The following is a 14,070-nucleotide window of genomic DNA, read 5'->3' on the forward strand; positions in this document are numbered from 1 at the left end:
AGCGCTTTTGTAGGATCCATTGAGAAGGACTGAACCGGCAGTCCTACGACGTTAAGTCTTGTGCGGGGCAAGCGGCCATGAAGTAGGACAGCTGGTGCAATTCCTGTCGTGGCATGGGGCGTACAGCGGTAGACACCGAGGTAGTCCACAATCGCTGTACGTAGGTCGCGTCGCTCGCACAGAGCTAGCTGAATGTAGGACTTAAGCACTCGATTGAATCGTTCAACGAGTCCATTAGCTTGGGGATGCTACACTGAAGAGTAGCAATGGCGTATCCCCCGTTCGCGGAGAAAAGTTTGCATGGCCATCGATGAAAATTGAGGTCCGTGGTCAGAGACAATCTCTTGAGGGTAACCCTCACGAGCGAAGAGGCCAAGCAGGAATTCTTGAACGGTTTGAGTTGTGATGGCATCAGCGAAGACAACTTCTGGCCACTTACTGTAATAATCCATGAGAGTAATCGCGAAGCGGCAGCCACTGGGAGATTGGTCGAAAGGCCCCACGATATCAATGGCAACCTTATCCCAAGGTTTCACTGGGAAGGCGACAGGTTGCAGAGGAGCTGCCACCTGACGAGCCGATTTGTCACAGGACTGGCACACGACGCAGGTCCGTACCATTTCTTCGACGTGCTCATCCATTCGCGGCCACCAGTAGAGCTCTCGCAGTCGACTTTTCGTGCGGCTGATCCCGGGGTGTGACTCGTGCGCGATGTCCATGAGGCGTCGTTGCAAACATTCGGGAACGACGAGGCTGTCACCTCGGTACAAGACGCCTTGCACGACGGACAGCTCCGAGCGCAGGAGATAGTATGGCCTAAAATTCTCCGGTAGGGATGTCTTGTCCGGCCATGTCGCCGATGTAAACTGAATGGCTTGAGCAACTGCCGCGTCGCTGATGGTTGCCTCTTGAAGCTCTTGAAGAGTCACGGCTGGCGATAGCAGGCAGACGAAGTCGTCGTCACTGGAGTCGAACTCACTGGGCTCACTGCACGATGTGCTCGGTAAGGGAAGGCGAGACAGAGCATCCGCAACAGAGTTGTCATTGCCTTTGCGGTACTCTACAGTGTAGTTGTAGCACAACAGGCGAGCCGACCAACGTGAAATTCGCAACGGCCGATGGCCCGTTCCTTTCGTCGACAGCAAAATGACAAGTGCACTATGGTCGGTGCGTAGAACAAAAGGCCGGCCCCACAAATACACGTGCCACCGTTCGCACGCCCAAACGCAAGCTAGGGCCTCACGTTCACCAACAGAGTACTTTCTTTCTTGGGGTGTCAAGGTACGGGAGGCAAACGCAACAGTTTGCAGGGAATGGCCGTTGTCTTGCTGAAGCACTGCCCCAAGGCCATATCCGGAAGCGTCAGTCGTTACGACCACGGGAAGGGCAGGATCAAAAAAATGCAACACGTCACATGACGTCAACATGGACTTCAGTAGTTTGAAGCTTGAATCGGCAGCAGCAGTCCAAGTGAAGGCGGAGTCGCTGCTTCGGAGTAGGGCGCGCATAGGCTCAACGACGTCGGAGTAATGCGGGATAAACTTGGAGTAGAAACCCGCAAGTCCAAGGAGGGAGCGAAGGTCGCTGATGTTAGATGGAGTCGGAGCCTTCGTAATCGCCTCGATGGCAGAAGAAAGCGGAAACAGTCCTTCACCGCTGACAACATGCCCCAAGAAAGTGAGCTTCGGAACATCGAAGACACATATGTGGTTGAGCTTGAGTCCGGCTTGGGACAGGCGCTCGAGAACAGCACGAAGGTTGGTCAGGTGCTCCTGTCGGGAGGTGCCATGGACTATGATGTCGTCGATGTAGAAGAGGACACCTTTGCACCCTTTTAAAATTAAGTGCATCATCTTCTGAAAAGCCGAAGGCGCCGAAGCAAGGCCGAAACACACTCGTTTGAAGCGGAAGAGGCCATCATGGGTAATGAATGTGGTCAATTCCCGACTCTCAGGGCTAAGTGGTACTTGATGGTAAGCCGAGGCAAGGTCCAACTTCGAAAAACGCTGTGACCCGGCCAAGCTATGTAGAAGTTCTTCCGTTTGAGGCAAAGGAAAACTGTCGACCACAATAGCCTTGTTCGGCTCACGCAAATCGACGCACATTCGGATGGAGCCATCTTTTTTCCGAGCCACGACTATGGGTGAAATCCACTTGGAAGCGTCGACCCGTTCAATGATGTCTTGAGCTTCCAGCTTCTGGAGTTCTTCGGACACCTGCTGACGAATGGCAAACGGCAGCCGTCGGAGCTTGCAAGCAACAGGCCAAAATATGTTGTATCGTAGTAATGATAATTAGCAATGAAACAGTACACGTAGCATACGGTCGAGCCGATCTGTATTTTCCTACTTCGTCGTCCTCTCTCCCCCCATGCGCGCGAGTGCGTGCAACGCACTTGCCACACTTCATCTTTATCACACTTGAGAGTCGAAGTTACGCCCACCAATCAAAGTAGCCGGCGGCTGCAAGGACTGCAACCAGAGTTCGGGCCTCTGCAGTCTCGTCCGACCGCCAGGAAACTGATCTCAGCACGACCATCAGTACCCACAAACACTCCCGTCAGCATGCCGGATGCCATCACTTTGCCGTCTGTCGTGCTGCAGCAGCCACGCAAACCACCCACCTTTCAAGGTTTCCCAGGTGAGGACCCGGAGGACTGGCTCGAGAAGTTCGAGCGCATAGCCCAATACAACAGGTGGGCGGACGACTCGAAGCTGCAGCACGTGTTTTTTTCACTGGAGGGTGCAGCTGGTATTTGGTTTGAGAACCGAGAAGCCACAATAACAACATGGGTCTCCTTCAATACTCAGTTTTTGCAGGCTTTTACCACCGTCCTCTGGAAAGAACGTTCCGAGCTGCTCCTCCAGACACGCGTCCAACTACCAAACGAGACCGTCCTCGTTTACTCCGAGGACATGGCGAAGCTCTTCCGCCGGGCTGATCCCAACATGTCCGAAGAAAAGAAGCTGCGTTTTCTTATGAGGGGCATCAAGGAGCAGATCTTCGCTGGGTTCGCTCGAAGCCCGCCCAAACCGGTCGCCGAATTTGTTTCCGAAGCCACTACGATGGAAACGATGCTCGACATGAGATCCAGACAGTACGAGCGTCCGCCGTCGCTGATGTCTACCGGTGGTGTCGATGCTTCTAGCCACGACATCCTTCGGGAAACCATCCGGACCGTCGTACGCGAAGAGCTTCAAAAGCTCTTTCCAGCCCCGGAGTCGCCGCAAGTTTCTTCCATTTCGGACATTATTCGTGAAGAGGTCCAACAGGCGCTCACGCCGCCAGCCCCTCTTCACCCGAACACAACACCCCAGATGATGACATAGCCGCAGCCGTTTGCCGTCCACCGCCGCCTCCGAGTCGCCCGGACACACCTGGCGACATTCACCGCCAACCACACCCACCTCAACCTTCTCAGGTTCTCCCTCGGAAGAACGACGTCTGGAGTACCGCCGATTATCGCCCTCTGTGCTATCACTGCGCCGGGCCCGGTCACGTCTACCGCAACTGTCGTTACCGACGTATGGGTCTGCAGGGATATCGTGTCGATGCGCCCCGACCGCAGCGTGGTCAATGGCCTCCAGAAATAAGCGATTACCTGGCCGCGACACCCGAAGCACCACACTGATATGCCCGGTCGCCGTCTCCACGTCGTTTCTCGTCTCCGCGACGTTTTTCCGCCGACATTTCGCGTGGAAGGTCTCCTAGTCCCCGTCGGGAAAACTAGAAGCGGCAACCTTTGGGGGCAAGGTTGCCCACCAGCGACATGTCCAAGAGCCTCCACTGCTGCACAAACATGACCGACCGCTTATACGACGCACCGACGATCACCAGACCGATAACACGCCTCGCCGCAACGAAACCGCCTGGTGCCGCACCGCAGCCGTGAGCGGACTCCGCGACGTTCCCGTACACCTACGACTACAACTGCTGATCTGAACATTTCAATCGACGGTACCGACGTCACCGCACTTGTGGACACCGGCGCCGACTACTCGGTAATCAGTGGACCTTTTGCCGCAACTCTGAAAAAGGTGACCACACCTTGGACGGGCCCACAGCTTCGTACTGCCGGGGGTCATTTGATCACCCCAGCTGGCACGCGCACATCACGATTAACGATCGAAGAGGACACGTACCTGGCCACCTTCGTCTACTCGACCAGTGTTCCCGGGACGTAATCCTCGGAATGGATTTTTTTACGGAAAATGGCGCGGTCATTCACTTTAAATCGAAGTCAGTGACGTTCTCCACCGAGAACGCAATCCACAGTGCTTTCGAACGTCTCGCGGCTCTTTCCATCCTTGATGACGTCACCATTCCACCCCGTTCGAGCGTGGTGGTCTCTGTCGGCGCGAAGACGCTGCGAAAGTTTGAAGGTGTCGTCGAAAGCAAACCAATTATTCTTTTCGACCGCTGCCTTGCTGTCGCCAGAGGGGTCGTTTACCTCGAAAACGGAGAAACTGAAGTCCTGCTCACGAATTTTGGCAGTGAGCACCAACATCTTAGCCCTGGGACTACTGTGGCCCACGTTCATGGTATCGCCGACATTCGACGAGCGCCCAGTCTTGCCATGGTGTCGTCAACAGAAGTTCACACAGGTGTTCCCGACTTCCAGTACGACATTAACCTCTCACTTTCGCCGCAGCAGAGACGCCAAGTAGAAAATCTCCTCCAGCGCTACGGCGATACCTTCTCGACTTCTTCCCGCGTCGGCAGAACACACTTGGCCAAGCATCGGATAATTACAGATGACGCCGTGCACCCTCTCAGACAGTCACATTACCGCGTGTCTTCCACGGAACGCGCCGCAATCAGCCGTCAAGTTAAGGAGATGCTTCGAGACGACGTCATTCAGTCCTCTCGTAGTCCCTGGGCGGCACCTGTCGTCCTCGTGAAGAAAAAAGATGGTACACTGCGGTTTTGTGTGGACTACCGTCGCCTAAACAAAGTAACTAAGAAAGATGTTTATCCCCTTCCTCGAATCGACGATGCTCTCGATCGCCTCTGCTATGCAAAATATTTCTCATCCATGGACCTCAAATCAGGATATTGGCAAATCGAGGTAGATGAACGGGACCGAGAAAAAACCGCATTTATTACTCCGGACAGGCTCTATGAGTTTAAGGCAATGCCATTTGGTTTGTGCTCTGCACCCACGACGTTCCAACGGCTGATGGACACAGTTCTGGCAGGCCTGAAGTGGTAGACATGCCTCGTCTACCTTGATGACGTTGTTGTGTTCGCCGCAACATTCGAGGAGCACCTTCTGCTTCTTGAAGTTGTGCTGCAAGCCATAAAGTCTTCTGGGCTAACGTTAAAAAATGAGAAATGCCGCTTTGCTTACACTGAGCTAAAGTTCTTGGGTCACGTCGTCAGTTGCGAGGGAGTTCGGCCAGACCCGGACAAAACCAAAGCTATTGCCAATTTCCCTCCACCGCAGGACCATAAGGAAGTCCGTCGCTTTCTAGGATTATGTGCCTACTACCGTCGCTTTGTGAAAGATTGCGCTCAAATCGCCGAGCCCCTGACGCGTTTGACAAGGACAGACACGCCTTTCACGTGGGATGCCCCTCAAGCACAAGCATTTGAAACTCTTCAACGCCACCTGCAAGGACCTCCAGTTCTGGCTCTCTCCGACGAAAATGCAGATACGGAGCTTCATACTGACGCAAGAACCGTAGGCCTGGGTGCCGTTCTGGTTCAAATTCACAGCAGTCGAGAGCGAGTCATCGCTTACGACAGCCGCTCTTTGTCTCGCGCTGAAGCTAACTACTCAGCAATTGAGAACCCTACCTTTATGGAAAACGTTTTACTGTAGTTACGGACCATCATGCCTTTTGTTGGCTTGCGACCCTCAAAGATCCGTCAGCCCGCCTTGTCAGATGGAGTCTGCGCCTCCAAGAATACATGACACTGGCGTACAAGTCCGGCCGGAAACACTCGGATGCCGATTGCCTCTCGCGTGCCCCCGTCGAATCCCCAACGGAGGACGGAAACTACGCCGACGACATCACCTTAAATGTGATCAGTGCAATGGGCCTTGCTGACAAACAATACGCCGACCCAGAACTTCGGGACCTCATTGAGTTTCTTAACGGGACCCGCCCGACTGTCCCGAAGGCTTTGAAGCGCTCGGTAGCGTCTCTGCGTTCGCCATGGTGTCTTCGTAAAGAAAAATTTCGCCGCAAACAATCAGCAATACCTTATTGTTATACCGACGAGCCTAAGGGACGAAATCCTTCAAGCTTCACACGATGAACCGACTTCTGGACATTTGGGTGTAGCCCGCACGCTTGCAAGAATCAAAAAGAAGTATTACTGGCCCCGCCTTCAGTCGGACGTTGCACACTACGTCAGAACGTGCCGAGGCTGTCAGCGTCGCAAAGTGCCCTCAACAAAACCTGCTGGATTCTTGAAGCCTATAGCACCACCATTGCGGCCTTTCCAGCAGATCGGGATGGACATGCTGGGCCCATTCCCTCTTTCTCATTCGGGAAACAAGTGGGTCATCGTGGCAACTGACTATCTGACCCGATACGCAGAAACATTAGCTCTGCCAAGTGCCACAGCCCTTGACGTAGCAAAATTTTCATCCATCAGATCGTTTTGCATCACGGTGCCCCGGAGACCCTAATCACCGACAGGGGTACAGCTTTCATGGCCGACCTCCTACAGCAGATTTTACTCCACAGTCATACAGACCACCGAAGGACATCCCACCACCCTCAGACGAACGGTTTAACGGAACGCTTAAACAAAACGCTAGGTGACATGGTGACATGCTCTCCATGTATGTCGACGTTCAGCACAAAACTTGGGACGAAGTGCTCCCATACGCCACCTTTGCATACAATACGGCCGTTCAAGAAACGACAAACGTGCCACCGTTCCGTCTCGTTTACGGCCGCGACGTGTCCACGATGCTAGACGCCATGTTACCGCATGTGGACGACATCGTCCCGAATGCGGATCTTCACACCTTCCTGCACCTCGCTGAAGAGGCTCGTCAGCTGGCCAGGGTGAGGATTCTCGACCAACAATGCCGAGGTGCCCAACACTATAACCTCCGACGCCGTGATGCTCGGTACTCATCAGGAGACCCTGTGTGGGTCTGGTTTCCCATTCGCCGACGCGGACTTAGCGAAAAGCTCATCTGCCGGTATTTTGGACCTTACAAAGTCATCAGGCCACTTGGAGACCTGAACTATGAGGTCGTTCCTGACGGCTTTCAGAAGACTCGGCACTCCCAGCACCCTGAGGTGGTACACGTTGTCCGCCTCAAGCCTTACTATGAGCGGTAGCGCTAGAGCTGGACTTACGGCCGCACAACACGTGAACTTCCTTTGGTGAACTTTTTTTTTCAACACACCGGCTACGCATCGGGACGATGCTCTTTTTTTTCCGGGGGCCAGTGACACAGTGCATTCCGCTATTTCGCTTAGCGCTGACCTGAAGCACGCGCCGTCTCGAAGAAGAGGAAGCTTAGGTGTCAGGGATCTTGAGTTGTGGTGCAGACGTTTGTCGGATCCTGCGCTCCTAATATAATGCACAACCCGAGCCCAAACGACACACACACGAGAATGGCAAAGACTGCTGCACTACGTTCACCCCGCCGGTGGCAGCGGTACTATGGCTTCAGTTTTTGTTCCCAGGCTCAATTTTTACTTCGCTAAAATCAGCCGTTTTAAAACAGTCAACGAAGTTTTTACGAACTAGGTAGACTCTGTGCTGACGAAAAGGAAATAAATGTAATTTTATTAGCAAAATCATTTTAATTTTGACAAATACTGCTAAAATCTCCAAGAGTTCTTGTGCATAATCTCGACACCAGTACGGCCATGGCACCTCCCTGCCATCGTAAGGAGCTCCTTTCGTGAGGAAGCCCTAAGGAAGTTTTCAGCGTTCCCGGCGACCATCTTAGGCCGGCTTACGTTTAGCCATCATAAAGGCCTCCTAACGAAAGGTAAGGAAATTATGTAAGTTAAGGAGCGTTTTAGAATTCCGCCCCAAGTCTGCACTTGTGTTAACCTTCTCGTCCTTATCTGTGTGTGCGCAGTACCCTCTTTTGAAAGAGTTTCCCTCACCTCTGTGTCAGTATCATTTTGAAACTGCCAAACCCCCGCCCCCGCCCCCCACCCCCGCAGTAAACCAGACTAGGTTTGAGCAGCTTCGATAATGGGCTGAGAAATGGCCACTTTGCAAACATCTAGAGAAAAAGAAGATTAATATACTTTGCCCTGAGCCCATCTGTAAGCTATCAGGGACAACTTTTGTGCCCTGGGAGCAAGCGCGAAACATCGCCCAGTACGTGGCATCTTGAAAACAACAGAAATAACCGATCCTGCCCACACTTCGAAATAGATTAATAGAGAGCACATACATGATTGAATGTCTGGTACATCCTGATATATGATTGAACTCACGTGCGCTAGTCGTGTAGCCTGATGGAGATGCCGAGCGCTATCTGAAATGGCAAACCATCAGTCACGTAGAACCAGTGCGAATAGTTCTGAGAAAGCAAGCAGATTGCGAAGCGAGATAAGCGATAACCGATCACATTCGGAAAGAGTCCGACATAATGGATTATTGTACAACGTAAAGAATGCGTTAGGCAATCACCTCCAGGAACCATTCATTGGAAGACTGGCTAGCGCGGAGATAGAAAACCTGCTAGGGCAGTGTAACATCTCGGATAAAGTGAAAACTAAAGAACAGCAAGCACTGTCTTTTTCGTGGATGATGTCTTTTTTTCGGACATGGTATATCGCTCATCATGGGAAAGTAAAAGTATTATGGAGGAGAACTTTTCTGTCGTTCCTCATCTTTTGTATGCAGAAGTATGTCCCAAATCGTTGCCAGTTTCTTGGTGTATCATTGCAATGACAACGGTGTCTTGGTACCTATTTCGTAAGTTTATTCATTCGCTTAGTACATTGCGCTCACTGGCAGGGCGCTAGTGACAATAAGACGGCCTTTTAATTCTCTTACATTCGCGCCCATTTAATCGAACAAGTAACTTATCTCACGTGCCAGACTACTACCCGTTTCCCTTACTCTTTCTTCTAATTCAATAAAATTTAAGCATGTCACGACACTGCAGGCTTCGTTTTTACTCCGCTAAGGCATCGAGTTGGAGACGTTTCAAAGTTAGAAAAACGCAGTGGAGTGACTGGTTTTTTCGAAAGCGTATTCAGCTGCATGAACAGGTAAGTGACATGTAACGTCCTATGTTGTGCAAAAAACCGTTTCTAAAATAAATTTTTCCAATTTGTTTCTTCGTTCCAGTCTGGCTTCTTTTATGCGTTAGCATGGTGAGCCCATCATACCAGGACAAATCTGTGCCCGTCGGCTTAACCGCATATTTGACTGTGGTAGCTTTCTTGCCTTGAGGACCTAAGTGGGTTCTCGCTGATCTGCCGTCCTCCTCCATAGTTGAGAGTAAACGTGGAAGTGGCAGTATGACAGGATGTTCCACGCAATGCGCTGTTGCTATCAACGGCTCGGGTGATCACTCTCAATGCTAGGCGACTAGTTACAGCAAAACAGTCGATTCGAAAATGATAGACTCTCGCCGTCTTACCGTACAGAAGTGGGTGCCTTGTGAACGGATCCTTTCAGCTGCATATGCCCGTCTTTTCCTGTTACTCTGTAAATTACCGTGCTAATAAGTTGCGCAACTATTCCGCCCATTTTATCAAGGCCCACATTAAAAACCAATCATTACTTTTCCGCAGTTTCATTTCTGTAGAATTCTTCCATGCGTTGTAACATAATCCTGATGCGTTGTCTTTGAATATGTTCATTACTTGTGCCTTTGTTGTTACTTCTTTTACAAGAATATCTCTAAATAACAAGTAAATCCTTCGTCCTCTTAACATGCGGTTTAATGTTTTATTGTTTAATGATTTGCTTTTCTTTCTTCACTTCTGCGACAATTCAGAATCTTTCTTGTTCCTATGCTTTGCTTCAATGTTCACATTAAGGGTAAAACAAGCCACTTTCGAGAAGAACATAATATCCAATATGTCAATCTACAGGCGAGAGATTTTACATGCGAATGATGCGTAAAAATTAACTGATATTGCAGAGGAAAAACCTTTTGTGCTTGATTCCTATGCTTGCATCATTTCCTAATGCTTTCTTGCCCATTTCAATAATGAGTAGCGTGGGACATCTTTTCCGCCAGGCTGCAGCACGTAAAGATAAAAGCCTGCATCTTCTGACATTTCATTTCTGGTAATACTGGCTGAACTATCAGCTACTGCGCATATCTTGAACAAATTTCGTTCCCGCGCAAGCCTGCACAAAACGTGGGCTTAACAAAGAAAGGAAGGTATTTTAAATTTCTGAAAATGAGATTTAAAGAGTGTCTGATTTCATGTTAGTTCAACTTGTAACACAAAAGCGTGCCTTTTACAGTTTTACGAAGTCTTTCTGACTTATTAGAGTATGGTTCTTAGACAGGAGGCACCTCTCAAGCAGCTCATGCCTTCGAAGACTAATGCAAACCAGTATTCAAATCACGTTTTTCTATGCGCATTTGTGTAAGCTGCCACAGCAGGGTGGAAATTGCAGTGTCAACTAAGAAAATCAGAAGTAGGCATCTTGAGAGGAGATTAAGTTTTGTGTTTCAAATCTTCCTGAAAAGTGCAAAACAATAGCACTGCTCCTGTCGAAACCTCCGAAGAGTCAGTCAAGGCTCCCTACGAGCGATTGGCTTGTACACATTGACTGAAATCTGCTCTAGTCTATGAAAAAAAAGAGGAATTCAGATGTTCATTAAAGATCAGATGCCAACCTGATCTGTATTGAGTTGCGCTGATTTTATTGAAACGCCTCTCCAAGCCCATACCCCGGGTTCTGAGCAGACTTCTTTTCCATGCTCCGCGCACCGAGACCGAACTTCGAGAATATGGTGAGACATGTTAGTAATTACTAAACAGACCAGCTTTTAGCGAACTCAGTTCACCGACTGCTGATGACAGGCTTGAGGCGTGAAGTGTCCAGCCCCTGTTTTTGCATATACTCCGAGTCCCAAGCTCAGTCTTCTGCACGAGGCCGTAGCACCTTATCCATGGCAGTGCTATCGCGTCGACTATACTGGCACGTTGCCTCATTTGGTCGTTTCATACAGTTCGATTGTTTTGACACGTCGGTGCCGCGTGCAGCAGCTCTTGTCTGTACGGCACTGCTACACTTTTTGCGCAGAAGTTCCCGAACTCAGAACCCACTTGGCGCCTTCTGTCTGCGAAACCAGTAAACACTTTACAGAAGCTTCGAGTGTTTGTGTTGCCATTTAAGACGCCATTTTTTTATGGCCAGTTTTATCATGGTTCATGTAATGTACCGGACAGGACAGATGTACAGACAAATCTCTGAGCATGTGAGTTGGAGGTGGGCCGGGTGGCAGCTTGCTTTATTTCTTAAATTTCGTAGTCAATAAATCAGTAAAAGCTTGTATATAAAAAATTTCAAAATTTCAATTTTAACAGTTCAAGAGTGCGCTTATCGTTGAGTGTAGTTCATGTTTTTTTCTCTAACAGCTTTAAATACACTTGTTTATATTAACAACTTACCTATATGTTCCATTCGTTTTAATTATTTGGGTTTCACTCTTCCACAACTTAGTAAGAAAGCATTTATTTTGAATAATTATTAAGCTTTCTTTAAGGCCAGAGACAACCCGCGTGGCTTCCTTGAGGCAGCGCTCAACTGTCTCATTGGTTTTTTTTTTCATATATGAGAAAACATTGTCGACACTATTATTATTGTTGCGAGAATAGAATGATCGCCATTACAGTGAGCGGCCGGAGAGTCTTTTCCGTGAACCCTCCGAGCTTCCTTTTCTGCAGGATCATTAGGCACCCGGGAAGGCAGCACGCGGATTCGATAGGGCAGCAATCAGTCTGCAGACCTAAGGACGGGCGATAATTCTGCCCTTCGGTTCTGAGAACCGGGAGCTCTCTGCTTCCAGGAACTGTCGAAGGGAGCCTAGGGAGTTTTGTGGTGTGTGCCAAGGCATGCTGTTACGCTTTACGAAATGGGAGCTGCTTGTTGTGGGCAGGGTCTCTGCGCGCAAGGATGATATTTAGCACAAGTGCAGAATAAAGAAAGGGCATGTACTAAAAATAAATATGATGTGCTGCAAAAGGAGAGCGGTAAAATAGGCACTATATTAAAGGTGCTCTTCTTGAAAACCGGAGCAGTTTTACTGAAGGCCGCAGCGCAAACAATCGCTGGTAGGACGTACTAATGCAAGTTCGAGACGTTTTTGAAATTTCACTGAGACAAGATATGAAGTACTATATCTTTCAATAGTGAGAGCTGTCTGCGCAAACCCATTCTCTTTTATTTTGCAAAGCATATGCCTGTCTTATGACATGCTTTCCTTTAGGCCATAATTACAAATGCACTCAAAGTTGTGTGGTTGTCGTAGTCCATGCGGTATTTTTACGCAGTGATCGTCAGACAGAAAAAATAATAGAACTAAGAATTAGCAATTAATGAAGGTAACGGCCTCTAATAAAGACCGCCGAAGACTTCAATCTTCGTGTCGCTGTGCCTGAAAATGAAGAGGCAATTGAGGAAATAGTAAATTTATAAGATTATAGTGGGTCATTGGAGATAAATAGTATATCTAAAATAAGCATAATGTTAAATTACGTTTTTGGAGAAGTAATAGAGACCAAGAACAGACGCAGGAACTTCAGACAACATGCATATAATTATTATTTATGTAAGTGAGAAATTAGTCGTGTTTTATGTCTTTATAAAATTGAAAACTGGGAATGTGCAGCTGTGCACATGTAGCAAAACAAACCTAGTTTGAAAATTTGATGCGACTGGGGTAGCAATGACTAAAAAACGGGAAAGAACATGCTCAATGTTAAAAAGCAAGCATATGGAAATGCACAATAAGAGCAACGTTGTGATACTTCATATAAAATGTGGAATAGTTTGGCTTAAAATGTAATTATCACTCAGATATTGGAAGCAAGAATATTTTGTTTTCAGCCGCAACGCAGAGCTGCGTTCAACATTTTCAGCCGAAGTATGCATGCAGAGGAAGCCGAAATTTCAGGTAGCATAGATGAATGTAGTCTGAGGATTTTATCGACCCATCTATATCCGGCTTCCATACAAACAAGCGTACGCAACAACTAATTTATTATTCTGAGTGCACGCCCTTTTATGAGCAGTGTTGGATTTTCCAGGTGTGTGTTATTTATCTAAGACCTACACATGTCTTAGCTTTCGTTAAAAACTATTGCATGGACGCATAAGAGATAACAGTTAAGCTTTGTTGCATGTGCAGAACTTGACTGGATGCCCCTGCCGTTTAGTTCTTCACCAGACCAACTGTATAGATTATATTTTCTCAGAGAGGATATTATTTATACTGTGTAAAGAGAGCACGTTCCCGTAGTAAAGAGATGACAGTTTTAATTAAGCAACTAAAGGTGGAAGATTTCGAAACATTTTAGAGGCTTCTAAGAAAGCTGGAAACAAGCAGGACCGGCGTAATGTGTAGAGAGGAGGTAATGCCTTGCAGAAACGCAACACCCTTCCTCCCATTTGCTGGCTCTTTTTTTCTTTCATTGCAAGTTCAATGCATACGCTAACATCCGTTTCCTTCCTCCTGGTAGCCTCCATGAGCGCAAGAAAAAGCTTGTCATGGATCCGGGAAGCGACAGTACCGTTTTGCTTGAAACGTTTAAGTTGTTTAATTGCAGGCAGCGCGACTGCCTCGAATGTGCCATCGTCCTGAACAGAAACGAATGGGAAGAAGTTTGTTTGGGATGAGAGATTAGTAGCTTTTTCAGACCTTGTTTCTCGACAGCGATTTCAATCGCAGAATATTGCTAAGTTGTGCTGAACTCAATCATTGGTGAGTCCTTCCTATGCTTCTTGATAAAAAAAAAAAAACGTATCGCCAGTGCCATAGGCCGCATCAGTCATTAGAAATAGCTGACAGAACCGTTTAAAAAGAGAGCAGCACATGACCAGCATGAAATCATTACCGCTTGCCATTATATTCACGAATGAAAAATTTTACAGCAGGAG

The sequence above is a fragment of the Amblyomma americanum genome, chromosome 9 (genome assembly GCF_052857255.1).
Source record: "Amblyomma americanum isolate KBUSLIRL-KWMA chromosome 9, ASM5285725v1, whole genome shotgun sequence".
In the NCBI taxonomy this organism is placed as follows: domain Eukaryota; kingdom Metazoa; phylum Arthropoda; class Arachnida; order Ixodida; family Ixodidae; genus Amblyomma; species Amblyomma americanum.